Here is a 26,454-nt window from a genome sequence, read left to right on the forward strand (position 1 = left end):
GCATTTTCAATTTAAATTGTGTTATATATCAGAAATGAATAAAACTCCATGAAAGTAAATCTGTACTTTTTATTCTAGACAACGATATCAACATTCCCTAACATGGAAGTCAGTACAACTTCCGCAACAAATAAACTCGTAGTTGGCAGGATTCGAACCTGCGCAGGGAAACCCCAATGGATTTCGAGTCCATCGCCTTAACCACTCGGCCACAACTACCTACACACGTCTGTAGGAAATATACACAAATTAAAAAAAATTATAAAATCCAATAATGATTCTAAATAATAAAATTCTTATACGTTTTCTTTACAAGTAATCTGATATTTGTTATCTAGACTTAAGGACAAAACCCTGATAAATCTCAAATCAGAAGTTTATAAACAAATAAATGTCAATAATAATTTGGGCAAATTAAAGAGGGTAAGAAAATCAAATCAAATGTATTACATGCAAGCACGGCTCACAATTCTTGCAGAAAGAGCCAATCAAAGGGATGTATTAAATTTATATGCTATTAGAATGCATTAAAAATAGTACAAACAGTAATAAATCATATTAAATTATACATTACAAAACAGTATTTTGAGAATGAAAAATGTAAAATTTTATTAGATTTTTAAATGATGCTATATTTATACACAAATAATTTTATTTTCAAGAGAATCTAAATTTATGGAAAGCAAGTCTATTTCCCTAATCTACTATTATTTCATATTGGTGAGAATAGGAACATAATCTTAATCCTTCAAAGTTGTCCATCTCTGTAACAGTATGATGTTAAAATGTCAAAGTGCACATGAGCAAGAAGAATCAGAGAAAGTGCCCAGGATGCATATTTTGTCAGCACCTTAAATATAGCAGTTTTCAATACTACGGTTTACAGATTGTCAAACATCTTGTATTTTTGGCTCCATTAAAGAGTCAAAATGTAAAGTTTCATAGCCGGCCAGATAGCATTTTCAATTTAAATTGTGTTATATATCAGAAATGAATAAAACTCCATGAAAGTAAATCTGTACTTTTTATTCTAGACAAACTCCATGAAAGTAAATCTGTACTTTTTATTCTAGACAACGATATCAACAATCCCTAACTTCCACAACAAATAAACTCGTAGTTGGCAGGATTCGAACCTGCGCAGGTAAACCCCAATGGATTTCGAGTCCATCGCCTTAACCACTCGGCCACAACTACCTACACACATCTGTAGGAAAAATACACAAATTAAAAAAAAAATAAAATCCAATAATGATTCTAAATAATAAAATTCTTATACGTTTTCTTTACAAGTAATCTGATATTTGTTATCTAGACTTAAGGACAAAACCCTGATAAATCTCAAATCAGAAGTTTATAAACAAATAAATGTCAATAATAATTTGGGCAAATTAAAGAGGGCAAGAAAATCAAATCAAATGTATTACATGCAAGCACGGCTCACAATTCTTGCAGAAAGAGCCAATCAAAGGGATGTATTAAATTTATATGCTATTAGAATGCATTAAAAATAGTACAAACAGTAATAAATCATATTAAATTATACATTACAAAACAGTATTTTGAGAATGAAAAATGTGAAATTTTATTAGAATCAGAGAAAGTGCCCAGGATGCATATTTTGTCAGCACCTTAAATATAGCAGTTTTCAATACTACGGTTTACAGATTGTCAAACATCTTGTATTTTTGGCTCCATTAACCCCTTAATGACCACAGCACTTTTCCATTTTCTGTCCGTTTGGGACCAAGGCTATTTTTACATTTTTGCGGTGTTTGTGTTTAGCTGTAATTTTCCTCTTACTCATTTACTGTACCCACACATATTATATACCGTTTTTCTCGCCATTAAATGGACTTTCAAAATATACCATTATTTTCATCATATCTTATAATTTACTATAAAAAATATTATAAAATATGAGGAAAAAATGGAAAAAAACACACTTTTTCTAACTTTGACCCCCAAAATCTGTTACACATCTACAACCACCAAAAAACACCCATGCTAAATAGTTTCTAAATTTTGTCCTGAGTTTAGAAATACCCAATGTTTACATGTTCTTTGCTTTTTTTGCAAGTTATAGGGCCATAAATACAAATAGCACTTTGCCATTTCCAAACCACTTTTTTTCAAAATTAGCGCTAGTTACATTGGGACACTAATATCTTTCAGGAATCCCTGAATATCCATTGACATGTATATATTTTTTTTTAGAAGACATCCCAAAGTATTGATCTAGGCCCATTTTGGTATATTTCATGCCACCATTTCACCGCCGAATGCGATCAAATAAAAAATTTTTTTTACTTTTTCACAAATTTTTTCACAAACTTTAGGTTTCTCACTGAAATTATTTACAAACAACTCATGAAATTATGGAATAAATGGTTGTAAATGCTTCTCTGGGATCCCCTTTGTTCATAAATAGCAGACATATATGGCTTTGGCTTTGCTTTTTGGTAATTAGAAGGCTGCTAAATGCCACTGCGCACCACACGTGTATTATGCCCAGCAGTGAATGGGTTAATTAGGGAGCATGTAGGGAGCTTCTAGGGTTAATTTTAGCTCTAGTGTAGTGTAGTAGACAACCCCAAGTATTGATCTAGGCCCATTTTGGTATATTTCATGCCACCATTTCACCGCCAAAAGCAATCAAATAAAAAAAAATTGTTCACTTTTTCAAACTTTAGGTTTCTCACTAAAATTATTTACAAACAGCTTGTGCAATTATGGCACAAATGGTTTTAAATGCTTCTCTGGGATCCCCTTTGTTCAGAAATAGCAGACATATGTGGCTTTGGCGTTGCTTTTTGGTAATTATAAGGCCGCTAAATGTTGCTGCGCATCACATGTGTATTATGGCCAGCAGTGAAGGGGTTAATTAGGTCGTTTGTAGGGAGCTTGCAGGGTTAATTTTAGCTTTAGTGTAGAGATCAGACTCCCACCTGACACATCCCACCCCCTGATCCCTCCCAAACAGCTCTCTTCCCTCCCCCACCCCACAATTGTCCCCGCCATCTTAAGTACTGGCAGAAAGTCTGCCAGTACTAAAATAAAAGGTATTAAAAAAAATATATATATTTTTTTTTTAGCATATTTACATATGCTGCTATGTAGGGTCCCCCCTTAGCCCCCAACCTCCCTGATCCCCCCAAAATAGCTCCCTAACCCTCCCCCTCTGCCTTATTGGGGCCATCTTGGGTACTGGCAGCTGTCTGCCAGTACCCAGTTTGCAAATAAAAATGTTTTTTTTATTATTTTTTTTGATTTGTTTCTGTAGTGTAGCTTCCCCCCCACAGTCCAATATCCCCCCAGCCAAACCGATCAACAAACAAATACATAAACCCCTTTGATCCCCACTTATAAGATAAAACTTTCTGTAGCGTAGTGGTTCCCACCCGCTCCCTCCCCGTGCACGCGCCCGCCCGGCCTCCCCGTGCACGTGCGCGCGTCCGTGCGCGTCCCCCCGGTCGTCCCCGCCCCCGATCCCGCCCCCCTCCGCATCACAAAGGCCATCGATGGCCGCCACCCACCTCCCACACCGGCTCCCACCCACCAACGAACATAGCCGTTAATGTCCGGTGCAGAGAGGGCCACAGAGTGGCTCTCTCTGCACCGGATGGCTAAAAATGGTTATTGCAGGATGCCTCGATATCGAGGCATCACTGCAATAACCGGAAAGCAGCTGGAAGCGAGCAGGATCGCTTCCAGCTGCTTTCCACACCGAGGACGTGCAGGGTACGTCCTCAGGCGTTAACTGCCTTTTTTTTGAGGACGTACCCTGCACGTCCTCGGTCATTAAGGGGTTAAAGAGTCAAAATGTAAAGTTTCATAGCCGGCCAGATAGCATTTTCAATTTAAATTGTGTTATATATCAGAAATGAATAAAACTCCATGAAAGTAAATCTGTACTTTTTATTCTAGACAACGATATCAACATTCCCTAACATGGAAGTCAGTACAACTTCCGCAACAAATAAAGTCATAGTTGGCAGGATTCGAACCTGCGCAGGGAAACCCCAATGGATTTCGAGTCCATCGCCTTAACCACTCGGCCACAACTACCTACACATGTCTGTAGGAAATATACACAAATTAAAAAAAATTATAAAATCCAATAATGATTCTAAATAATAAAATTCTTATACGTTTTCTTTACAAGTAATCTGATATTTGTTATCTAGACTTAAGGACAAAACCCTGATAAATCTCAAATCAGAAGTTTATAAACAAATAAATGTCAATAATAATTTGGGCAAATTAAAGAGGGCAAGAAAATCAAATCAAATGTATTACATGCAAGCACGGCTCACAATTCTTGCAGAAAGAGCCAATCAAAGGGATGTATTAAATTTATATGCTATTAGAATGCATTAAAAATAGTACAAACAGTAATAAATCATATTAAATTATACATTACAAAACAGTATTTTGAGAATGAAAAATGTAAAATTTTATTAGATTTTTAAATGATGCTATATTTATACACAAATAATTTTATTTTCAAGAGAATCTAAATTTATGGAAAGCAAGTCTATTTCCCTAATCTACTATTATTTCATATTGGTGAGAATAGGAACATAATCTTAATCCTTCAAAGTTGTCCATCTCTGTAACAGTATGATGTTAAAATGTCAAAGTGCACATGAGCAAGAAGAATCAGAGAAAGTGCCCAGGATGCATATTTTGTCAGCACCTTAAATATAGCAGTTTTCAATACTACGGTTTACAGATTGTCAAACATCTTGTATTTTTGGCTCCATTAAAGAGTCAAAATGTAAAGTTTCATAGCCGGCCAGATAGCATTTTCAATTTAAATTGTGTTATATATCAGAAATGAATAAAACTCCATGAAAGTAAATCTGTACTTTTTATTCTAGACAAACTCCATGAAAGTAAATCTGTACTTTTTATTCTAGACAACGATATCAACAATCCCTAACTTCCACAACAAATAAACTCGTAGTTGGCAGGATTCGAACCTGCGCAGGTAAACCCCAATGGATTTCGAGTCCATCGCCTTAACAACTCGGCCACAACTACCTACACACATCTGTAGGAAAAATACACAAATTAAAAAAAAATATAAAATCCAATAATGATTCTAAATAATAAAATTCTTATACGTTTTCTTTACAAGTAATCTGATATTTGTTATCTAGACTTAAGGACAAAACCCTGATAAATCTCAAATCAGAAGTTTATAAACAAATAAATGTCAATAATAATTTGGGCAAATTAAAGAGGGCAAGAAAATCAAATCAAATGTATTACATGCAAGCACGGCTCACAATTCTTGCAGAAAGAGCCAATCAAAGGGATGTATTACATTTATATGCTATTAGAATGCATTAAAAATAGTACAAACAGTAATAAATCATATTAAATTATACATTACAAAACAGTATTTTGAGAATGAAAAATGTGAAATTTTATTAGAATCAGAGAAAGTGCCCAGGATGCATATTTTGTCAGCACCTTAAATATAGCAGTTTTCAATACTACGGTTTACAGATTGTCAAACATCTTGTATTTTTGGCTCCATTAACCCCTTAATGACCACAGCACTTTTCCATTTTCTGTCCGTTTGGGACCAAGGCTATTTTTACATTTTTGCGGTGTTTGTGTTTAGCTGTAATTTTCCTCTTACTCATTTACTGTACCCACACATATTATATACCGTTTTTCTCGCCATTAAATGGACTTTCAAAATATACCATTATTTTCATCATATCTTATAATTTACTATAAAAAATATTATAAAATATGAGGAAAAAATGGAAAAAAACACACTTTTTCTAACTTTGACCCCCAAAATCTGTTACACATCTACAACCACCAAAAAACACCCATGCTAAATAGTTTCTAAATTTTGTCCTGAGTTTAGAAATACCCAATGTTTACATGTTCTTTGCTTTTTTTGCAAGTTATAGGGCCATAAATACAAATAGCACTTTGCCATTTCCAAACCACTTTTTTTCAAAATTAGCGCTAGTTACATTGGGACACTAATATCTTTCAGGAATCCCTGAATATCCATTGACATGTATATATTTTTTTTTAGAAGACATCCCAAAGTATTGATCTAGGCCCATTTTGGTATATTTCATGCCACCATTTCACCGCCGAATGCGATCAAATAAAAATTTTTTTTTACTTTTTCACAAATTTTTTCACAAACTTTAGGTTTCTCACTGAAATTATTTACAAACAACTCATGAAATTATGGAATAAATGGTTGTAAATGCTTCTCTGGGATCCCCTTTGTTCATAAATAGCAGACATATATGGCTTTGGCTTTGCTTTTTGGTAATTAGAAGGCTGCTAAATGCCACTGCGCACCACACGTGTATTATGCCCAGCAGTGAATGGGTTAATTAGGGAGCATGTAGGGAGCTTCTAGGGTTAATTTTAGCTCTAGTGTAGTGTAGTAGACAACCCCAAGTATTGATCTAGGCCCATTTTGGTATATTTCATGCCACCATTTCACCGCCAAAAGCAATCAAATAAAAAAAAATTGTTCACTTTTTCAAACTTTAGGTTTCTCACTAAAATTATTTACAAACAGCTTGTGCAATTATGGCACAAATGGTTTTAAATGCTTCTCTGGGATCCCCTTTGTTCAGAAATAGCAGACATATGTGGCTTTGGCGTTGCTTTTTGGTAATTATAAGGCCGCTAAATGTTGCTGCGCATCACATGTGTATTATGGCCAGCAGTGAAGGGGTTAATTAGGTCGTTTGTAGGGAGCTTGCAGGGTTAATTTTAGCTTTAGTGTAGAGATCAGACTCCCACCTGACACATCCCACCCCCTGATCCCTCCCAAACAGCTCTCTTCCCTCCCCCACCCCACAATTGTCCCCGCCATCTTAAGTACTGGCAGAAAGTCTGCCAGTACTAAAATAAAAGGTATTAAAAAAAATATATATATTTTTTTTTTAGCATATTTACATATGCTGCTATGTAGGGTCCCCCCTTAGCCCCCAACCTCCCTGATCCCCCCAAAATAGCTCCCTAACCCTCCCCCTCTGCCTTATTGGGGCCATCTTGGGTACTGGCAGCTGTCTGCCAGTACCCAGTTTGCAAATAAAAATGTTTTTTTTATTATTTTTTTTGATTTGTTTCTGTAGTGTAGCTTCCCCCCCACAGTCCAATATCCCCCCAGCCAAACCGATCAACAAACAAATACATAAACCCCTTTGATCCCCACTTATAAGATAAAACTTTCTGTAGCGTAGTGGTTCCCCCCCGCTCCCTCCCCGTGCACGCGCCCGCCCGGCCTCCCCGTGCACGTGCGCGCGTCCGTGCGCGTCCCCCCGGTCGTCCCCGCCCCCGATCCCGCCCCCCTCCGCATCACAAAGGCCATCGATGGCCGCCACCCACCTCCCACACCGGCTCCCACCCACCAACGAACATAGCCGTTAATGTCCGGTGCAGAGAGGGCCACAGAGTGGCTCTCTCTGCACCGGATGGCTAAAAATGGTTATTGCAGGATGCCTCGATATCGAGGCATCACTGCAATAACCGGAAAGCAGCTGGAAGCGAGCAGGATCGCTTCCAGCTGCTTTCCACACCGAGGACGTGCAGGGTACGTCCTCAGGCGTTAACTGCCTTTTTTTTGAGGACGTACCCTGCACGTCCTCGGTCATTAAGGGGTTAAAGAGTCAAAATGTAAAGTTTCATAGCCGGCCAGATAGCATTTTCAATTTAAATTGTGTTATATATCAGAAATGAATAAAACTCCATGAAAGTAAATCTGTACTTTTTATTCTAGACAACGATATCAACATTCCCTAACATGGAAGTCAGTACAACTTCCGCAACAAATAAAGTCATAGTTGGCAGGATTCGAACCTGCGCAGGGAAACCCCAATGGATTTCGAGTCCATCGCCTTAACCACTCGGCCACAACTACCTACACATGTCTGTAGGAAATATACACAAATTAAAAAAAATTATAAAATCCAATAATGATTCTAAATAATAAAATTCTTATACGTTTTCTTTACAAGTAATCTGATATTTGTTATCTAGACTTAAGGACAAAACCCTGATAAATCTCAAATCAGAAGTTTATAAACAAATAAATGTCAATAATAATTTGGGCAAATTAAAGAGGGCAAGAAAATCAAATCAAATGTATTACATGCAAGCACGGCTCACAATTCTTGCAGAAAGAGCCAATCAAAGGGATGTATTAAATTTATATGCTATTAGAATGCATTAAAAATAGTACAAACAGTAATAAATCATATTAAATTATACATTACAAAACAGTATTTTGAGAATGAAAAATGTAAAATTTTATTAGATTTTTAAATGATGCTATATTTATACACAAATAATTTTATTTTCAAGAGAATCTAAATTTATGGAAAGCAAGTCTATTTCCCTAATCTACTATTATTTCATATTGGTGAGAATAGGAACATAATCTTAATCCTTCAAAGTTGTCCATCTCTGTAACAGTATGATGTTAAAATGTCAAAGTGCACATGAGCAAGAAGAATCAGAGAAAGTGCCCAGGATGCATATTTTGTCAGCACCTTAAATATAGCAGTTTTCAATACTACGGTTTACAGATTGTCAAACATCTTGTATTTTTGGCTCCATTAAAGAGTCAAAATGTAAAGTTTCATAGCCGGCCAGATAGCATTTTCAATTTAAATTGTGTTATATATCAGAAATGAATAAAACTCCATGAAAGTAAATCTGTACTTTTTATTCTAGACAAACTCCATGAAAGTAAATCTGTACTTTTTATTCTAGACAACGATATCAACAATCCCTAACTTCCACAACAAATAAACTCGTAGTTGGCAGGATTCGAACCTGCGCAGGTAAACCCCAATGGATTTCGAGTCCATCGCCTTAACAACTCGGCCACAACTACCTACACACATCTGTAGGAAAAATACACAAATTAAAAAAAAATATAAAATCCAATAATGATTCTAAATAATAAAATTCTTATACGTTTTCTTTACAAGTAATCTGATATTTGTTATCTAGACTTAAGGACAAAACCCTGATAAATCTCAAATCAGAAGTTTATAAACAAATAAATGTCAATAATAATTTGGGCAAATTAAAGAGGGCAAGAAAATCAAATCAAATGTATTACATGCAAGCACGGCTCACAATTCTTGCAGAAAGAGCCAATCAAAGGGATGTATTACATTTATATGCTATTAGAATGCATTAAAAATAGTACAAACAGTAATAAATCATATTAAATTATACATTACAAAACAGTATTTTGAGAATGAAAAATGTGAAATTTTATTAGAATCAGAGAAAGTGCCCAGGATGCATATTTTGTCAGCACCTTAAATATAGCAGTTTTCAATACTACGGTTTACAGATTGTCAAACATCTTGTATTTTTGGCTCCATTAAAGAGTCAAAATGTAAAGTTTCATAGCCGGCCAGATAGCATTTTCAATTTAAATTGTGTTATATATCAGAAATGAATAAAACTCCATGAAAGTAAATCTGTACTTTTTATTCTAGACAACGATATCAACATTCCCTAACATGGAAGTCAGTACAACTTCCGCAACAAATAAAGTAATAGTTGGCAGGATTCGAACCTGTGCAGGGATACCCCAATGGATTTCGAGTCCATCGCCTTAACCACTCGGCCACAACTACCTACAAACATCTGTTGGAAATATACACAAATAAAAAAAATTATAAAATCCAATAATGATTCTAAATAATAAAATTCTTATACGTTTTCTTTACAAGTAATCTGATATTTGTTATCTAGACTTAAGGACAAAACCCTGATAAATCTCAAATCAGTAGTTTATAAACAAATAAATGTCAATAATAATTTGGGCAAATTAAAGAGGGCAAGAAAATCAAATCAAATGTATTACATGCAAGCACGGCTCACAATTCTTGCAGAAAGAGCCAATCAAAGGGATGTATTAAATTTATATGCTATTAGAATGCATTACAAATAGTACAAACAGTAATAAATCATATTAAATTATACATTACAAAACAGTATTTTGAGAATGAAAAATGTGAAATTTTATTAGATTTTTAAATGATGCTATATTTATACACAAATAATTTTATTTTCAAGAGAATCTAAATTTATGGAAAGCAAGTCTATTTCCCTAATCTACTATTATTTCATATTGGTGAGAATAGGAACATAATCTTAATCCTTCAAAGTTGTCCATCTCTGTAACAGTATGATGTTAAAATGTCAAAGTGCACATGAGCAAGAAGAATCAGAGAAAGTGCCCAGGATGCATATTTTGTCAGCACCTTAAATATAGCAGTTTTCAATACTACGGTTTACAGATTGTCAAACATCTTGTATTTTTGGCTCCATTAAAGAGTCAAAATGTAAAGTTTCATAGCCGTCCAGATAGCATTTTCAATTTAAATTGTGTTATATATCAGAAATGAATAAAACTCCATGAAAGTAAATCTGTACTTTATATTCTAGACAACGATATCAACATTCCCTAACATGGAAGTCAGTACAACTTCCGCAACAAATAAAGTCATAGTTGGTAGGATTCGAACCTGCGCAGGGAAACCCCAATGGATTTCGAGTCCATCGCCTTAACCACTCGGCCACAACTACCTACAAACATCTGTAGGAAATATACACAAATAAAAAAAATTATAAAATCCAATAATGATTCTAAATAATAAAATTCTTATACGTTTTCTTTACAAGTAATCTGATATTTGTTATCTAGACTTAAGGACAAAACCCTGATAAATCTCAAATCAGTAGTTTATAAACAAATAAATGTCAATAATAATTTGGGCAAATTAAAGAGGGCAAGAAAATCAAATCAAATGTATTACATGCAAGCACGGCTCACAATTCTTGCAGAAAGAGCCAATCAAAGGGATGTATTACATTTTTATGCTATTAGAATGCATTAAAAATAGTACAAACAGTAATAAATCATATTAAATTATACATTACAAAACAGTATTTTGAGAATGAAAAATGTGAAATTTTATTAGATTTTTAAATGATGCTATATTTATACACAAATAATTTTATTTTCAAGAGAATCTAAATTTATGGAAAGCAAGTCTATTTCCCTAATCTACTATTATTTCATATTGGTGAGAATAGGAACATAATCTTAATCCTTCAAAGTTGTCCATCTCTGTAACAGTATGATGTTAAAATGTCAAAGTGCACATGAGCAAGAAGAATCAGAGAAAGTGCCCAGGATGCATATTTTGTCAGCACCTTAAATATAGCAGTTTTCAATACTACGGTTTACAGATTGTCAAACATATTGTATTTTTGGCTCCATTAAAGAGTCAAAATGTAAAGTTTCATAGCCGTCCAGATAGCATTTTCAATTTAAATTGTGTTATATATCAGAAATGAATAAAACTCCATGAAAGTAAATCTGTACTTTTTATTATAGACAACGATATCAACATTCCCTAACACGGAAGTGAGTACAACTTTCACAACAAATAAAGTCATAGTTGGCAGGATTCGAACCTGCGCAGGGAAACCCCAATGGATTTCGAGTCCATCGCCTTAACCACTCGGCCACAACTACCTACACACATCTGTAGGAAATATACACAAATTAAAAAAAATTATAAAATCCAATAATGATTCTAAATAATAAAATTCTTATACGTTTTCTTTACAAGTAATCTGATATTTGTTATCTAGACTTAAGGACAAAACCCTGATAAATCTCAAATCAGAAGTTTATAAACAAATAAATGTCAATAATAATTTGGGCAAATTAAAGAGGGCAAGAAAATCAAATCAAATGTATTACATGCAAGCACGGCTCACAATTCTTGCAGAAAGAGCCAATCAAAGGGATGTATTAAATTTATATGCTATTAGAATGCATTAAAAATAGTACAAACAGTAATAAATCATATTAAATTATACATTACAAAACAGTATTTTGAGAATGAAAAATGTGAAATTTTATTAGATTTTTAAATGATGCTATATTTATACACAAATAATTTTATTTTCAAGAGAATCTAAATTTATGGAAAGCAAGTCTATTTCCCTAATCTACTATTATTTCATATTGGTGAGAATAGGAACATAATCTTAATCCTTCAAAGTTGTCCATCTCTGTAACAGTATGATGTTAAAATGTCAAAGTGCACATGAGCAAGAAGAATCAGAGAAAGTGCCCAGGATGCATATTTTGTCAGCACCTTAAATATAGCAGTTTTCAATACTACGGTTTACAGATTGTCAAACATCTTGTATTTTTGGCTCCATTAAAGAGTCAAAATGTAAAGTTTCATAGCCGGCCAGATAGCATTTTCAATTTAAATTGTGTTATATATCAGAAATGAATAAAACTCCATGAAAGTAAATCTGTACTTTTTATTCTAGACAACGATATCAACATTCCCTAACATGGAAGTCAGTACAACTTCCGCAACAAATAAACTCGTAGTTGGCAGGATTCGAACCTGCGCAGGTAAACCCCAATGGATTTCGAGTCCATCGCCTTAACCACTCGGCCACAACTACCTACACACATCTGTAGGAAAAATACACAAATTAAAAAAAAATATAAAATCCAATAATGATTCTAAATAATAAAATTCTTATACGTTTTCTTTACAAGTAATCTGATATTTGTTATCTAGACTTAAGGACAAAACCCTGATAAATCTCAAATCAGAAGTTTATAAACAAATAAATGTCAATAATAATTTGGGCAAATTAAAGAGGGCAAGAAAATCAAATCAAATGTATTACATGCAAGCACGGCTCACAATTCTTGCAGAAAGAGCCAATCAAAGGGATGTATTAAATTTATATGCTATTAGAATGCATTAAAAATAGTACAAACAGTAATAAATCATATTAAATTATACATTACAAAACAGTATTTTGAGAATGAAAAATGTGAAATTTTATTAGAATCAGAGAAAGTGCCCAGGATGCATATTTTGTCAGCACCTTAAATATAGCAGTTTTCAATACTACGGTTTACAGATTGTCAAACATCTTGTATTTTTGGCTCCATTAAAGAGTCAAAATGTAAAGTTTCATAGCCGGCCAGATAGCATTTTCAATTTAAATTGTGTTATATATCAGAAATGAATAAAACTCCATGAAAGTAAATCTGTACTTTTTATTCTAGACAACGATATCAACATTCCCTAACACGGAAGTCAGTACAACTTCCGCAACAAATAAAGTCATAGTTGGCAGGATTCGAACCTGCGCAGGGAAACCCCAATGGATTTCGAGTCCATCGCCTTAACCACTCGGCCACAACTACCTACAAACATCTGTAGGAAATATACACAAATAAAAAAAATTATAAAATCCAATAATGATTCTAAATAATAAAATTCTTATACGTTTTCTTTACAAGTAATCTGATATTTGTTATCTAGACTTAAGGACAAAACCCTGATAAATCTCAAATCAGAAGTTTATAAACAAATAAATGTCAATAATAATTTGGGCAAATTAAAGAGGGCAAGAAAATCAAATCAAATGTATTACATGCAAGCACGGCTCACAATTCTTGCAGAAAGAGCCAATCAAAGGGATGTATTAAATTTATATGCTATTAGAATGCATTAAAAATAGTACAAACAGTAATAAATCATATTAAATTATACATTACAAAACAGTATTTTGAGAATGAAAAATGTGAAATTTATTAGATTTTTAAATGATGCTATATTTATACAAATAATTTTATTTTCAAGAGAATCTAAATTTATGGAAAGCAAGTCTATTTCCCTAATCTACTATTATTTCATATTGGTGAGAATAGGAACATAATCTTAATCCTTCAAAGTTGTCCATCTCTGTAACAGTATGATGTTAAAATGTCAAAGTGCACATGAGCAAGAAGAATCAGAGAAAGTGCCCAGGATGCATATTTTGTCAGCACCTTAAATATAGCAGTTTTCAATACTACGGTTTACAGATTGTCAAACATCTTGTATTTTTGGCTCCATTAAAGAGTCAAAATGTAAAGTTTCATAGCCGGCCAGATAGCATTTTCAATTTAAATTGTGTTATATATCAGAAATGAATAAAACTCCATGAAAGTAAATCTGTACTTTTTATTCTAGACAACGATATCAACATTCCCTAACAAGGAAGTGAGTACAACTTCCACAACAAATAAACTCGTAGTTGGCAGGATTCGAACCTGCGCAGGGAAACCCCAATGGATTTCGAGTCCATCGCCTTAACCACTCGGCCACAACTACCTACACACATCTGTAGGAAAATATACACAAATTAAAAAAAATTATAAAATCCAATAATGATTCTAAATAATAAAATTCATATACGTTTTCTTTACAAGTAATCTGATATTTGTTATCTAGACTTAAGGACAAAACCCTGATAAATCTCAAATCAGAAGTTTATAAACAAATAAATGTCAATAATAATTTGGGCAAATTAAAGAGGGCAAGAAAATCAAATCAAATGTATTACATGCAAGCACGGCTCACAATTCTTGCAGAAAGAGCCAATCAAAGGGATGTATTAAATTTATATGCTATTAGAATGCATTAAAAATAGTACAAACAGTAATAAATCATATTAAATTATACATTACAAAACAGTATTTTGAGAATGAAAAATGTGAAATTTTATTAGATTTTTAAATGATGCTATATTTATACCAAATAATTTTATTTTCAAGAGAATCTAAATTTATGGAAAGCAAGTCTATTTCCCTAATCTACTATTATTTCATATTGGTGAGAATAGGAACATAATCTTAATCCTTCAAAGTTGTCCATCTCTGTAACAGTATGATGTTAAAATGTCAAAGTGCACATGAGCAAGAAGAATCAGAGAAAGTGCCCAGGATGCATATTTTGTCAGCACCTTAAATATAGCAGTTTTCAATACTACGGTTTACAGATTGTCAAACATCTTGTATTTTTGGCTCCATTAAAGAGTCAAAATGTAAAGTTTCATAGCCGGCCAGATAGCATTTTCAATTTAAATTGTGTTATATATCAGAAATGAATAAAACTCCATGAAAGTAAATCTGTACTTTTTATTCTAGACAAACTCCATGAAAGTAAATCTGTACTTTTTATTCTAGACAACGATATCAACAATCCCTAACTTCCACAACAAATAAACTCGTAGTTGGCAGGATTCGAACCTGCGCAGGTAAACCCCAATGGATTTCGAGTCCATCGCCTTAACCACTCGGCCACAACTACCTACACACATCTGTAGGAAAAATACACAAATTAAAAAAAAATATAAAATCCAATAATGATTCTAAATAATAAAATTCTTATACGTTTTCTTTACAAGTAATCTGATATTTGTTATCTAGACTTAAGGACAAAACCCTGATAAATCTCAAATCAGAAGTTTATAAACAAATAAATGTCAATAATAATTTGGGCAAATTAAAGAGGGCAAGAAAATCAAATCAAATGTATTACATGCAAGCACGGCTCACAATTCTTGCAGAAAGAGCCAATCAAAGGGATGTATTAAATTTATATGCTATTAGAATGCATTAAAAATAGTACAAACAGTAATAAATCATATTAAATTATACATTACAAAACAGTATTTTGAGAATGAAAAATTTGAAATTTAATTAGATTTTTAAATGATGCTATATATTTATACACAAATAATTTTGTTTTCAAGAGAATCTAAATTTATGGAAAGCAAGTCTATTTCCCTAATCTACTATTATTTCATATTTGTGAGAATAGGAACATAATCTTAATCCTTCAAAGTTGTCCATCTCTGTAACAGTATGATGTTAAAATTTCAAAGTGCTAATGAGCAAGAAGAATCAGAGAAAGTGCCCAGGATGCATATTTTGTCAGCACCTTAAATATAGCAGTTTTCAATACTACGGTTTACAGATTGTCAAACATCTTGTATTTTTGGCTCAATTAAAGAGTCAAAATGTAAAGTTTCATAGCCGGCCAGATTGCATTTCCAATTTAAATTGTGTTATATATCAGAAATGAATAAAACTCCATGAAAGTAAATCTGTACTTTTTATTCTAGACAACGATATCAACATTCCCTAACACGGAAGTGAGTACAACTTCCACAACAAATAAACTCGTAGTTGGCAGGATTCGAACCTGCGCAGAGAAACCCCAATGGATTTCGAGTCCATCGCCTTAACCACTCGGCCACAACTACCTACACACATCTGTAGGAAATATACACAAATTAAAAAAAATTATAAAATCCAATAATGATTCTAAATAATAAAATTCTTATACGTTTTCTTTACAAGTAATCTGATATTTGTTATCTAGACTTAAGGACAAAACCCTGATAAATCTCAAATCAGAAGTTTATAAACAAATAAATGTCAATAATAATTTGGGCAAATTAAAGAGGGCAAGAAAATCAAATCAAATGTATTACATGCAAGCACGGCTCACAATTCTTGCAGAAAGAGCCAATCAAAGGGATGTATTAAATTTATATGCTATTAGAATGCATTAAAAATAGTACAAACAGTAATAAATCATATTAAATTATACATTACAAAACAGTATTTTGAAAATGAAAAATGTGAAATTTAATTAGATTTTTAAATGATGCTATATATTTATACACAAATAATTTTGTTTTCAAGAGAATCTAAATTTATGGAAAGCAAGTCTATTTCCCTAATCTACTATTATTTCATATTGGTGAGAATAGGAACATAATCTTAATCCTTCAAAGTTGTCCATCTCTGTAACAGTATGATGTTAAAATTTCAAAGTGCTAATGAGCAAGAAGAATCAGAGAAAGTGCCCAGGATGCATATTTTGTCAGCACCTTAAATATAGCAGTTTTCAATACTACGGTTTACAGATTGTCAAACATCTTGTATTTTTGGCTCCATTAAAGAGTCAAAATGTAAAGTTTCATAGCCGGCCAGATAGCATTTCCAATTTAAATTGTGTTATATATCAGAAATGAATAAAACTCCATGAAAGTAAATCTGTACTTTTTATTCTAGACAACGATATCAACATTCCCTAACACAGAAGTGAGTACAACTTCCACAACAAATAAACTCGTAGTTGGCAGGATTCAAACCGGCGCAGGGAAACCCTAATGGATTTCGAGTCCATCACCTTAACCACTCCGCCACAACTACCTACACACATCTGTAGGAAATATACACAAATTTAAAAAAATTATAAAATCCAATAATCATTCTAAATAATAAAATTCTTATACATTTTCTTTACAAGTAATCTGATATTTGTTATCTAGACTTAAGGACAAAACCCTGATAAATCTCAAATCAGAAGTTTATAAACAAATAAACGTCAATAATAATTTGGGCAAATTAAAGAGGGCAAGAAAATCAAATCAAATGTATTACATGCAAGCACGGCTCACAATTCTTGCAGAAAGAGCCAATCAAAGGGATGTATTAAATTTATATGCTATTAGAATGCATTAAAAATAGTACAAACAGCAATAAATCATATTAAATTATACATTACAAAACAGTATTTTGAGAATGAAAAATTTGAAATTTATTTAGATTTTTAAAAGATGCTATATATTTCTACACAAATAATTTTATTTTCAAGAGAATCTAAATTTATTGAAAGCAAGTCTATTTCCCTAATCTACTATTATTTCATATTGGTGAGAATAGGAACATAATCTTAATCCTTCAAAGTTGTCCATCTCTGTAACAGTATGATGTTAAAATGTCAAAGTGCACATGAGCAAGAAGAATCAGAGAAAGTGCCCAGGATGCATAATTTGTCAGCACCTTAAATATAGCAGTTTTCAATACTACGGTTTACAGATTGTCAAACAACTTGTATTTTTGGCTCCATTAAAGAGTCAAAATGTAAAGTTTCATAGCCGTCCAGATAGCATTTTCAATTTAAATTGTGTTATATATCAGAAATGAATAAAACTCCATGAAAGTAAATCTGTACTTTTTATTCTAGACAACGATATCAACATTCCCTAAAACGGAAGTGAGTACAACTTCCACAACAAATAAACTCGTAATTGGCAGGATTCGAACCTGCGCAGGGAAACCCCAATGGATTTCGAGTCCATCGCCTTAACCACTCGGCCACAACTACCTACACACATCTGTAGGAAATATACACAAATTTAAAAAAATTATAAAATCCAATAATCATTCTAAATAATAAAATTCTTATACGTTTACTTTACAAGTAATCTGATATTTGTTATCTAGACTTAGGGACAAAACCCTGATAAATCTCAAATCAGAAGTTTATAAACAAATAAATGTCAATAATAATTTGGGCAAATTAAAGAGGGCAAGAAAATCAAATCAAATGTATTACATGCAAGCACGGCTCACAATTCTTGCAGAAAGAGCCAATCAAAGGGATTTATTAAATTTATATGCTATTAGAATGCATTAAAAATAGTACAAACAGTAATAAATCATATTAAATTATACATTACAAAACAGTATTTTGAGAATGAAAAATGTGAAATTTAATTAGATTTTTAAATGATGCTATATATTTATACACATATAACTATGATAAGATATTTGATACGTGTGGTTGTTAAAAAAGGCTATGTCATATTATTTTTAATTCTTGTATCATTTAATATTTTTAACGTGAAATTATTATTTTTAATACCCTAAAGATGCATTTCACCTCAATACATATATTTAGGCTTCATTTCCATGTTGTCTACTGAGTTTGTTGACTATTCTGTTTCAAAGGCCTTTGCCAAACTTTATATTCCATTGAAAAAGAGCAAATAATTTTTTTTCAAGATAATCTAAATTTATGGAAAGCAAGTCTATTTCCCTAATCTACTATCATTTCATATTGGTGAGAATAGGAACATAATCTTAATCCTTCAAAGTTGTCCATCTCTGTAACAGTATGATGTTAAAATGTCAAAGTGCACATGAGCAAGAAGAATCAGAGAAATTGCCCAGGATGCATATTTTGTCAGCACCTTAAATATAGCAGTTTTCAATACTACGGTTTACAGATTGTCAAACATCTTGTATTTTTGGCTCCATTAAAGAGTCAAAATGTAAAGATTCATAGCCGGCCAGATAGCGTTTTCAATTTAAATTGTGTTATATATCAGAAATGAATAAAACTCCATGAAAGTAAATCTGTACTTTTTATTCTAGACAACGATATCAACATTCCCTAACAAGGAAGTGAGTACAACTTCCACAACAAATAAAGTCGTAGTTGGCAGGATTCAAACCTGCGCAGGGAAACCCCAATGGATTTCGAGTCCATCGCCTTAACCACTCGGCCACAACTACCTACACACATCTGTAGGAAATATAAACAAATTTAAAAAAATTATAAAATTCAATAATCATTCTAAATAATAAAATTCTTATACGTTTTCTTTACAAGTAATCTGATATTTGTTATCTAGACTTAAGGACAAAACCCTGATAAATCTCAAATCAGAAGTTTATAAACAAATAAATGTCAATAATAATTTGGGCAAATTAAAGAGGGCAAGAAAATCAAATCAAATGTATTACATGCAAGCACGGCTCACAATTCTTGCAGAAAGAGCCAATCAAAGGGATTTATTAAATTTATATGCTATTAGAATGCATTAAAAATAGTACAAACAGTAATAAATCATATTAAATTATACATTACAAAACAGTGTTTTGAGAATGAAAAATGTGAAATTTAATTAGATTTTTAAATGATGCTATATATTTATACACATCTAACTATGATAAGATATTTGATACGTGTGGTTGTTAAAAAAGGCTATGTCATATTATTTTTAATTCTTGTATCATTTAATATTTTTTATGTGAAATTATTATTTTTAATACCCTAAAGATGCATTTCACCTCAATACATATATTTAGGCTTCATTTCCATGTTGTCTACTGAGTTTGTTGACTATTCTGTTTCAAAGGCCTTTGCCAAACTTTATATTCCATTGAAAAAGAGCAAATAATTTTGTTTTCAAGATAATCTAAATTTATGGAAAGCAAGTCTATTTCCCGAATCTACTATCATTTCATATTGGTGAGAATAGGAACATAATCTTAATCCTTCAAAGTTGTCCATCTCTGTAACAGTATGATGTTAAAATGTCAAAGTGCACATGAGCAAGAAGAATCAGAGAAAGTGCCCAGGATGCATATTTTGTCAGCACCTTAAATATAGCAGTTTTCAATACTACGGTTTACAGATTGTCAAACATCTTGTATTTTTTGCTCCATTAAAGAGTCAAAATGTAAAGATTCATAGCCGGCCAGATAGCATTTTCAATTTAAATTGTGTTATATATCAGAAATGAATAAAACTCCATGAAAGTAAATCTGTACTTTTTATTCTAGACAACGATATCAACATTCCCTAACAAGGAAGTGAGTACAACTTCCACAACAAATAAAGTCGTAGTTGGCAGGATTCGAACCTGCGCAGGGAAACCCCAATGGATTTCGAGTCCATCGCCTTAACCACTCGGCCACAACTACCTACACACATCTGTAGAAAATATACACAAATTTAAAAAAATTATAAAATCCTATAATCATTCTAAATAATAAAATTCTTATACGTTTTCTTTACAAGTAATCTGATATTTGTTATCTAGACTTAAGGACAAAACCCTGATAAATCTCAAATCAGAAGTTTATAAACAAATAAATGTCAATAATAATTTGGGCAAATTAAAGAGGGCAAGAAAATCAAATCAAATGTATTACATGCAAGCACGGCTCACAATTCTTGCAGAAAGAGCCAATCAAAGGGATTTATTAAATTTATATGCTATTAGAATGCATTAAAAATAGTACAAACAGTAATAAATCATATTAAATTATACATTACAAAACAGTGTTTTGAGAATGAAAAATGTGAAATTTAATTAGATTTTTAAATGATGCTATATATTTATACACATCTAACTATGATAAGATATTTGATACGTGTGGTTGTTAAAAAAGGCTATGTCATATTATTTTTAATTCTTGTATCATTTAATATTTTTTATGTGAAATTATTATTTTTAATACCCTAAAGATGCATTTCACCTCAATACATATATTTAGGCTTCATTTCCATGTTGTCTACTGAGTTTGTTGACTATTCTGTTTCAAAGGCCTTTGCCAAACTTTATATTCCATTGAAAAAGAGCAAATAATTTTGTTTTCAAGATAATCTAAATTTATGGAAAGCAAGTCTATTTCCCGAATCTACTATCATTTCATATTGGTGAGAATAGGAACATAATCTTAATCCTTCAAAGTTGTCCATCTCTGTAACAGTATGATGTTAAAATGTCAAAGTGCACATGAGCAAGAAGAATCAGAGAAAGTGCCCAGGATGCATATTTTGTCAGCACCTTAAATATAGCAGTTTTCAATACTACGGTTTACAGATTGTCAAACATCTTGTATTTTTTGCTCCATTAAAGAGTCAAAATGTAAAGATTCATAGCCGGCCAGATAGCATTTTCAATTTAAATTGTGTTATATATCAGAAATGAATAAAACTCCATGAAAGTAAATCTGTACTTTTTATTCTAGACAACGATATCAACATTCCCTAACAAGGAAGTGAGTACAACTTCCACAACAAATAAAGTCATAGTTGGCAGGATTCGAACCTGCGCAGGGAAACCCCAATGGATTTCGAGTCCATCGCCTTAACCACTCGGCCACAACTACCTACACACATCTGTAGAAAATATACACAAATTTAAAAAAATTATAAAATCCTATAATCATTCTAAATAATAAAATTCTTATACGTTTTCTTTACAAGTAATCTGATATTTGTTATCTAGACTTAAGGACAAAACCCTGATAAATCTCAAATCAGAAGTTTATAAACAAATAAATGTCAATAATAATTTGGGCAAATTAAAGAGGGCAAGAAAATCAAATCAAATGTATTACATGCAAGCACGGCTGACTATTCTTGCAGAAAGAGCCAATCAAAGGGATGTATTAAATTTATATGCTATTAGAATGCATTAAAAATAGTACAAACAGTAATAAATCATATTAAATTATACATTACAAAACAGTATTTTGAGAATGAAAAATGTGAAATTTAATTAGATTTTTAAATGATGCTATATATTTATAAACATATAACTATGATAAGATATTTGATACGTGTGGTTGTTAAAAAAGGCTATGTCATATTATTTTTGATTCTTGTATCATTTAATATTTTTTATGTGAAATTATTATTTGTAATACCCTAAAGATGCATTTCACCTCAATACATATATTTAGGCTTCATTTCCATGTTGTCTACTGAGTTTGTTGACTATTCTGTTTCAAAGGCCTTTGCTAAACTTTATATTCCATTGAAAAAGAGCAAATAATTTTGTTTTCAAGATAATCTAAATTTATGGAAAGCAAGTCTATTTCCCTAATCTACTATAATTTCATATTGGTGAGAATAGGAACATAATCTTAATCCTTCAAAGTTGTCCATCTCTGTAACAGTATGATGTTAAAATGTCAAAGTGCACATGAGCAAGAAGAATCAGAGAAAGTGCCCAGGATGCATATTTTGTCAGCACCTTAAATATAGCAGTTTTCAATACTACGGTTTACAGATTGTCAAACATCTTGTATTTTTGGCTCCATTAAAGAGTCAAAATGTAAAGTTTCATAGCCGGCCAGATAGCATTTTCAATTTAAATTGTGTTATATATCAGAAATGAATAAAACTCCATGAAAGTAAATCTGTACTTTTTATTCTAGACAACGATATCAACATTCCCTAACAAGGAAGTGAGTACAACTTCCACAACAAATAAAGTCGTAGTTGGCAGGATTCGAACCTGCGCAGGGAAACCCCAATGGATTTCGAGTCCATCGCCTTAACCACTCGGCCACAACTACCTACACACATCTGTAGGAAATATACACAAATTAAAAAAAATTATAAAATCCAATAAAGATTCTAAATAATAAAATTCTTATACGTTTTCTTTACAAGTAATCTGATATTTGTTATCTAGACTTAAGGACAAAACCCTGATAAATCTCAAATCAGAAGTTTATAAACAAATAAATGTCAATAATAATTTGGGCAAATTAAAGAGGGCAAGAAAATCAAATCAAATGTATTACATGCAAGCATGGCTCACAATTCTTGCAGAAAGAGCCAATCAAAGGGATGTATTAAATTTATATGCTATTAGACTGTATTAAAAATAGTACAAACAGTAATAAATCATATTAAATTATACATTACAAAACACTATTTTGAGAATGAAAAATGTGAATTTTAATTAGATTTTTAAATGATGCTATATATTTATACACATATAAGTATGATAAGATATTTGATACGTGTGGTTGTTAAAAAAGGCTATGTCAAATTATTTTTAATTCTTGTATCATTTAATATTTTTTATGTGAAATTATTATTTTTAATACCCTAAAGATTCATTTCACCTCAATACATATATTTAGGCTTCATTTCCATGTTCTCTACTGAGTTTGTTGACTATTCTGTTTTAAAGGCCTTTGCCAAACTTTATATTCCATTGAAAAAGAGCAAATAAGTTTGTTTTCAAGAGAATCTAAATTTATGGAAAGCAAGTCTATTTCCCTAATCTACTATTATTTCATATTGGTGAGAATAGGAACATAATCTTAATCCTTCAAAGTTGTCCATCTCTGTAACAGTATGATGTTAAAATGTCAAAGTGCACATGAGCAAGAAGAATCAGAGAAAGTGCCTCGAAATCTGTAAGTGATTTCGAGTCCATTGCCTTAACCACTCAGCCACAACTACCAACACACATCTGTAGGAAATATACACAAATTTAAAAAAATTATAAAATCCAATAATCATTCTAAATAATAAAATTCTTATACGTTTTCTTTACAAGTAATCTGATATTTGTTATCTAGACTTAAGGACAAAACCCTGATAAATCTCAAATCAGTAGTTTATAAACAAATAAATGTCAATAATAATTTGGGCAAATTAAAGAGGGCAAGAAAATCAAATCAAATGTATTACATGCAAGCACGGCTCACAATTCTTGCAGAAAGAGCCAATCAAAGGGATGTATTAAATTTATATGCTATTAGAATGCATTAAAAATAGTACAAACAGTAATAAATCATATTAAATTATACATTACAAAACAGTATTTTGAGAATGAAAAATGTGAAATTTTATTAGATTTTTAAATGATGCTATATTTATACACAAATAATTTTATTTTCAAGAGAATCTAAATTTATGGAAAGCAAGTCTATTTCCCTAATCTACTATTATTTCATATTTGTGAGAATAGGAACATAATCTTAATCCTTCAAAGTTGTCCATCTCTGTAACAGTATGATGTTAAAATTTCAAAGTGCTAATGAGCAAAAAGAATCAGAGAAAGTGCCCAGGATGCATATTTTGTCAGCACCTTAAATATAGCAGTTTTCAATACTACGGTTTACAGATTGTCAAACATCTTGTATTTTTGGCTCCATTAAAGAGTCAAAATGTAAAGTTTCATAGCCGGCCAGATAGCATTTCCAATTTAAATTGTGTTATATATCAGAAATGAATAAAACTCCATGAAAGTAAATCTGTACTTTTTATTCTAGACAACGATATCAACATTCCCTAACACAGAAGTGAGTACAACTTCCACAACAAATAAACTCGTAGTTGGCAGGATTCAAACCGGCGCAGGGAAACCCTAATGGATTTCGAGTCCATCACCTTAACCACTCGGCCACAACTACCTACACACATCTGTAGGAAATATACACAAATTTAAAAAAATTATAAAATCCAATAATCATTCTAAATAATAAAATTCTTATACGTTTTCTTTACAAGTAATCTGATATTTGTTATCTAGACTTAAGGACAAAACCCTGATAAATCTCAAATCAGAAGTTTATAAACAAATAAACGTCAATAATAATTTGGGCAAATTAAAGAGGGCAAGAAAATCAAATCAAATGTATTACATGCAAGCACGGCTCACAATTCTTGCAGAAAGAGCCAATCAAAGGGATGTATTAAATTTATATGCTATTAGAATGCATTAAAAATAGTACAAACAGCAATAAATCATATTAAATTATACATTACAAAACAGTATTTTGAGAATGAAAAATTTGAAATTTATTTAGATTTTTAAAAGATGCTATATATTTCTACACAAATAATTTTGTTTTCAAGAGAATCTAAATTTATGGAAAGCAAGTCTATTTCCCTAATCTACTATTATTTCATATTGGTGAGAATAGGAACATAATCTTAATCCTTCAAAGTTGTCCATCTCTGTAACAGTATGATGTTAAAATGTCAAAGAGCACATGAGCAAGAAGAATCAGAGAAAGTGCCCAGGATGCATATTTTGTCAGCACCTTAAATATAGCAGTTTTCAATACTACGGTTTACAGATTGTCAAACATCTTGTATTTTTGGCTCCATTAAAGAGTCAAAATGTAAAGTTTCATAACCGACCAGATAGCATTTTCAATTTAAATTGTGTTATATATCAGAAATGAATAAAACTCCATGAAGGTAAATCTGTACGTTTTATTCTAGACAACAATATCAACAATCCCTAACACGGAAGTCAGTACAACTTCCACAACAAATAAACTCGTAGTTGGCAGGATTCGAACCTGCACAGGAAAACCCCAATGGATTTCAAGTCCATCGCCTTAACCACTCAGCCACAACTACCTACACACATCTCTAGGAAATATACACACATTTAAAAAAATTATAAAATCCAATAATCATTCTAAATAATAAAATTCTTATACGTTTTCTTTACAAGTAATCTGATATTTGTTATCTAGACTTAAGGACAAAACCCTGATAAATCTCAAATCAGAAGTTTATAAACAAATAAATGTCAATAATAATTTGGGCAAATTAAAGAGGGCAAGAAAATCAAATCAAATGTATTAAATGCAAGCACGGCTCACAATTCTTGCAGAAAGAGCCAATCAAAGGGATGTATTAAATTTATATGCTATTAGAATGCATTAAAAATAGTACAAACAGTAATAAATCATATTAAATTATACATTACAAAACAGTATTTTGAGAATGAAAAATGTGAAATTTTATTAGATTTTTAAATGATGCTATATTTATACACAAATAATTTTATTTTCAAGAGAATCTAAATTTATGGAAAGCAAGTCTATTTCCCTAATCTACTATTATTTCATATTTGTGAGAATAGGAACATAATCTTAATCCTTCAAAGTTGTCCATCTCTGTAACAGTATGATGTTAAAATTTCAAAGTGCTAATGAGCAAGAAGAATCAGAGAAAGTGCCCAGGATGCATATTTTGTCAGCACCTTAAATATAGCAGTTTTCAATACTACGGTTTACAGATTGTCAAACATCTTGTATTTTTGGCTCCATTAAAGAGTCAAAATGTAAAGTTTCATAGCCGGCCAGATAGCATTTCCAATTTAAATTGTGTTATATATCAGAAATGAATA

The 26,454-nt window shown here is 31.8% G+C and overlaps 22 non-coding genes across 22 annotated transcripts; all 22 read right to left on the reverse strand.

Annotated features, from left to right (window-relative positions):
* Positions 1–137: 137 nt before the first annotated feature.
* On the reverse strand, positions 138–219 carry TRNAS-CGA (transfer RNA serine (anticodon CGA)). Its single transcript has one exon. It is a non-coding gene; the product is annotated as a tRNA-Ser (tRNA).
* An 896-nt stretch (positions 220–1,115) lies between these two features.
* TRNAS-CGA (transfer RNA serine (anticodon CGA)) lies at positions 1,116–1,197 on the reverse strand. The gene has a single exon. It is a non-coding gene; the product is annotated as a tRNA-Ser (tRNA).
* Positions 1,198–3,986: 2,789 nt separating this feature from the next.
* TRNAS-CGA (transfer RNA serine (anticodon CGA)) lies at positions 3,987–4,068 on the reverse strand. Its single transcript has one exon. It is a non-coding gene; the product is annotated as a tRNA-Ser (tRNA).
* An 896-nt stretch (positions 4,069–4,964) lies between these two features.
* TRNAS-CGA (transfer RNA serine (anticodon CGA)) lies at positions 4,965–5,046 on the reverse strand. The gene has a single exon. It is a non-coding gene; the product is annotated as a tRNA-Ser (tRNA).
* A 2,790-nt stretch (positions 5,047–7,836) lies between these two features.
* Positions 7,837–7,918, reverse strand: TRNAS-CGA (transfer RNA serine (anticodon CGA)). The gene has a single exon. It is a non-coding gene; the product is annotated as a tRNA-Ser (tRNA).
* Positions 7,919–8,814: 896 nt separating this feature from the next.
* TRNAS-CGA (transfer RNA serine (anticodon CGA)) lies at positions 8,815–8,896 on the reverse strand. Its single transcript has one exon. It is a non-coding gene; the product is annotated as a tRNA-Ser (tRNA).
* A 678-nt stretch (positions 8,897–9,574) lies between these two features.
* On the reverse strand, positions 9,575–9,656 carry TRNAS-CGA (transfer RNA serine (anticodon CGA)). Its single transcript has one exon. It is a non-coding gene; the product is annotated as a tRNA-Ser (tRNA).
* An 873-nt stretch (positions 9,657–10,529) lies between these two features.
* On the reverse strand, positions 10,530–10,611 carry TRNAS-CGA (transfer RNA serine (anticodon CGA)). The gene has a single exon. It is a non-coding gene; the product is annotated as a tRNA-Ser (tRNA).
* An 873-nt stretch (positions 10,612–11,484) lies between these two features.
* Positions 11,485–11,566, reverse strand: TRNAS-CGA (transfer RNA serine (anticodon CGA)). Its single transcript has one exon. It is a non-coding gene; the product is annotated as a tRNA-Ser (tRNA).
* An 874-nt stretch (positions 11,567–12,440) lies between these two features.
* TRNAS-CGA (transfer RNA serine (anticodon CGA)) lies at positions 12,441–12,522 on the reverse strand. The gene has a single exon. It is a non-coding gene; the product is annotated as a tRNA-Ser (tRNA).
* A 678-nt stretch (positions 12,523–13,200) lies between these two features.
* On the reverse strand, positions 13,201–13,282 carry TRNAS-CGA (transfer RNA serine (anticodon CGA)). Its single transcript has one exon. It is a non-coding gene; the product is annotated as a tRNA-Ser (tRNA).
* Positions 13,283–14,152: 870 nt separating this feature from the next.
* Positions 14,153–14,234, reverse strand: TRNAS-CGA (transfer RNA serine (anticodon CGA)). The gene has a single exon. It is a non-coding gene; the product is annotated as a tRNA-Ser (tRNA).
* Positions 14,235–15,130: 896 nt separating this feature from the next.
* Positions 15,131–15,212, reverse strand: TRNAS-CGA (transfer RNA serine (anticodon CGA)). The gene has a single exon. It is a non-coding gene; the product is annotated as a tRNA-Ser (tRNA).
* An 876-nt stretch (positions 15,213–16,088) lies between these two features.
* Positions 16,089–16,170, reverse strand: TRNAS-CGA (transfer RNA serine (anticodon CGA)). Its single transcript has one exon. It is a non-coding gene; the product is annotated as a tRNA-Ser (tRNA).
* Positions 16,171–17,046: 876 nt separating this feature from the next.
* TRNAS-CGA (transfer RNA serine (anticodon CGA)) lies at positions 17,047–17,128 on the reverse strand. The gene has a single exon. It is a non-coding gene; the product is annotated as a tRNA-Ser (tRNA).
* Positions 17,129–18,004: 876 nt separating this feature from the next.
* TRNAS-CGA (transfer RNA serine (anticodon CGA)) lies at positions 18,005–18,086 on the reverse strand. Its single transcript has one exon. It is a non-coding gene; the product is annotated as a tRNA-Ser (tRNA).
* A 1,111-nt stretch (positions 18,087–19,197) lies between these two features.
* Positions 19,198–19,279, reverse strand: TRNAS-CGA (transfer RNA serine (anticodon CGA)). Its single transcript has one exon. It is a non-coding gene; the product is annotated as a tRNA-Ser (tRNA).
* Positions 19,280–20,391: 1,112 nt separating this feature from the next.
* Positions 20,392–20,473, reverse strand: TRNAS-CGA (transfer RNA serine (anticodon CGA)). Its single transcript has one exon. It is a non-coding gene; the product is annotated as a tRNA-Ser (tRNA).
* A 1,112-nt stretch (positions 20,474–21,585) lies between these two features.
* On the reverse strand, positions 21,586–21,667 carry TRNAS-CGA (transfer RNA serine (anticodon CGA)). Its single transcript has one exon. It is a non-coding gene; the product is annotated as a tRNA-Ser (tRNA).
* Positions 21,668–22,779: 1,112 nt separating this feature from the next.
* Positions 22,780–22,861, reverse strand: TRNAS-CGA (transfer RNA serine (anticodon CGA)). The gene has a single exon. It is a non-coding gene; the product is annotated as a tRNA-Ser (tRNA).
* A 1,775-nt stretch (positions 22,862–24,636) lies between these two features.
* Positions 24,637–24,718, reverse strand: TRNAS-CGA (transfer RNA serine (anticodon CGA)). The gene has a single exon. It is a non-coding gene; the product is annotated as a tRNA-Ser (tRNA).
* Positions 24,719–25,594: 876 nt separating this feature from the next.
* TRNAS-UGA (transfer RNA serine (anticodon UGA)) lies at positions 25,595–25,676 on the reverse strand. The gene has a single exon. It is a non-coding gene; the product is annotated as a tRNA-Ser (tRNA).
* Positions 25,677–26,454: the final 778 nt, after the last annotated feature.

Source organism: Bombina bombina, chromosome 1 (assembly GCF_027579735.1).
Source record: "Bombina bombina isolate aBomBom1 chromosome 1, aBomBom1.pri, whole genome shotgun sequence".
Taxonomy (NCBI): domain Eukaryota; kingdom Metazoa; phylum Chordata; class Amphibia; order Anura; family Bombinatoridae; genus Bombina; species Bombina bombina.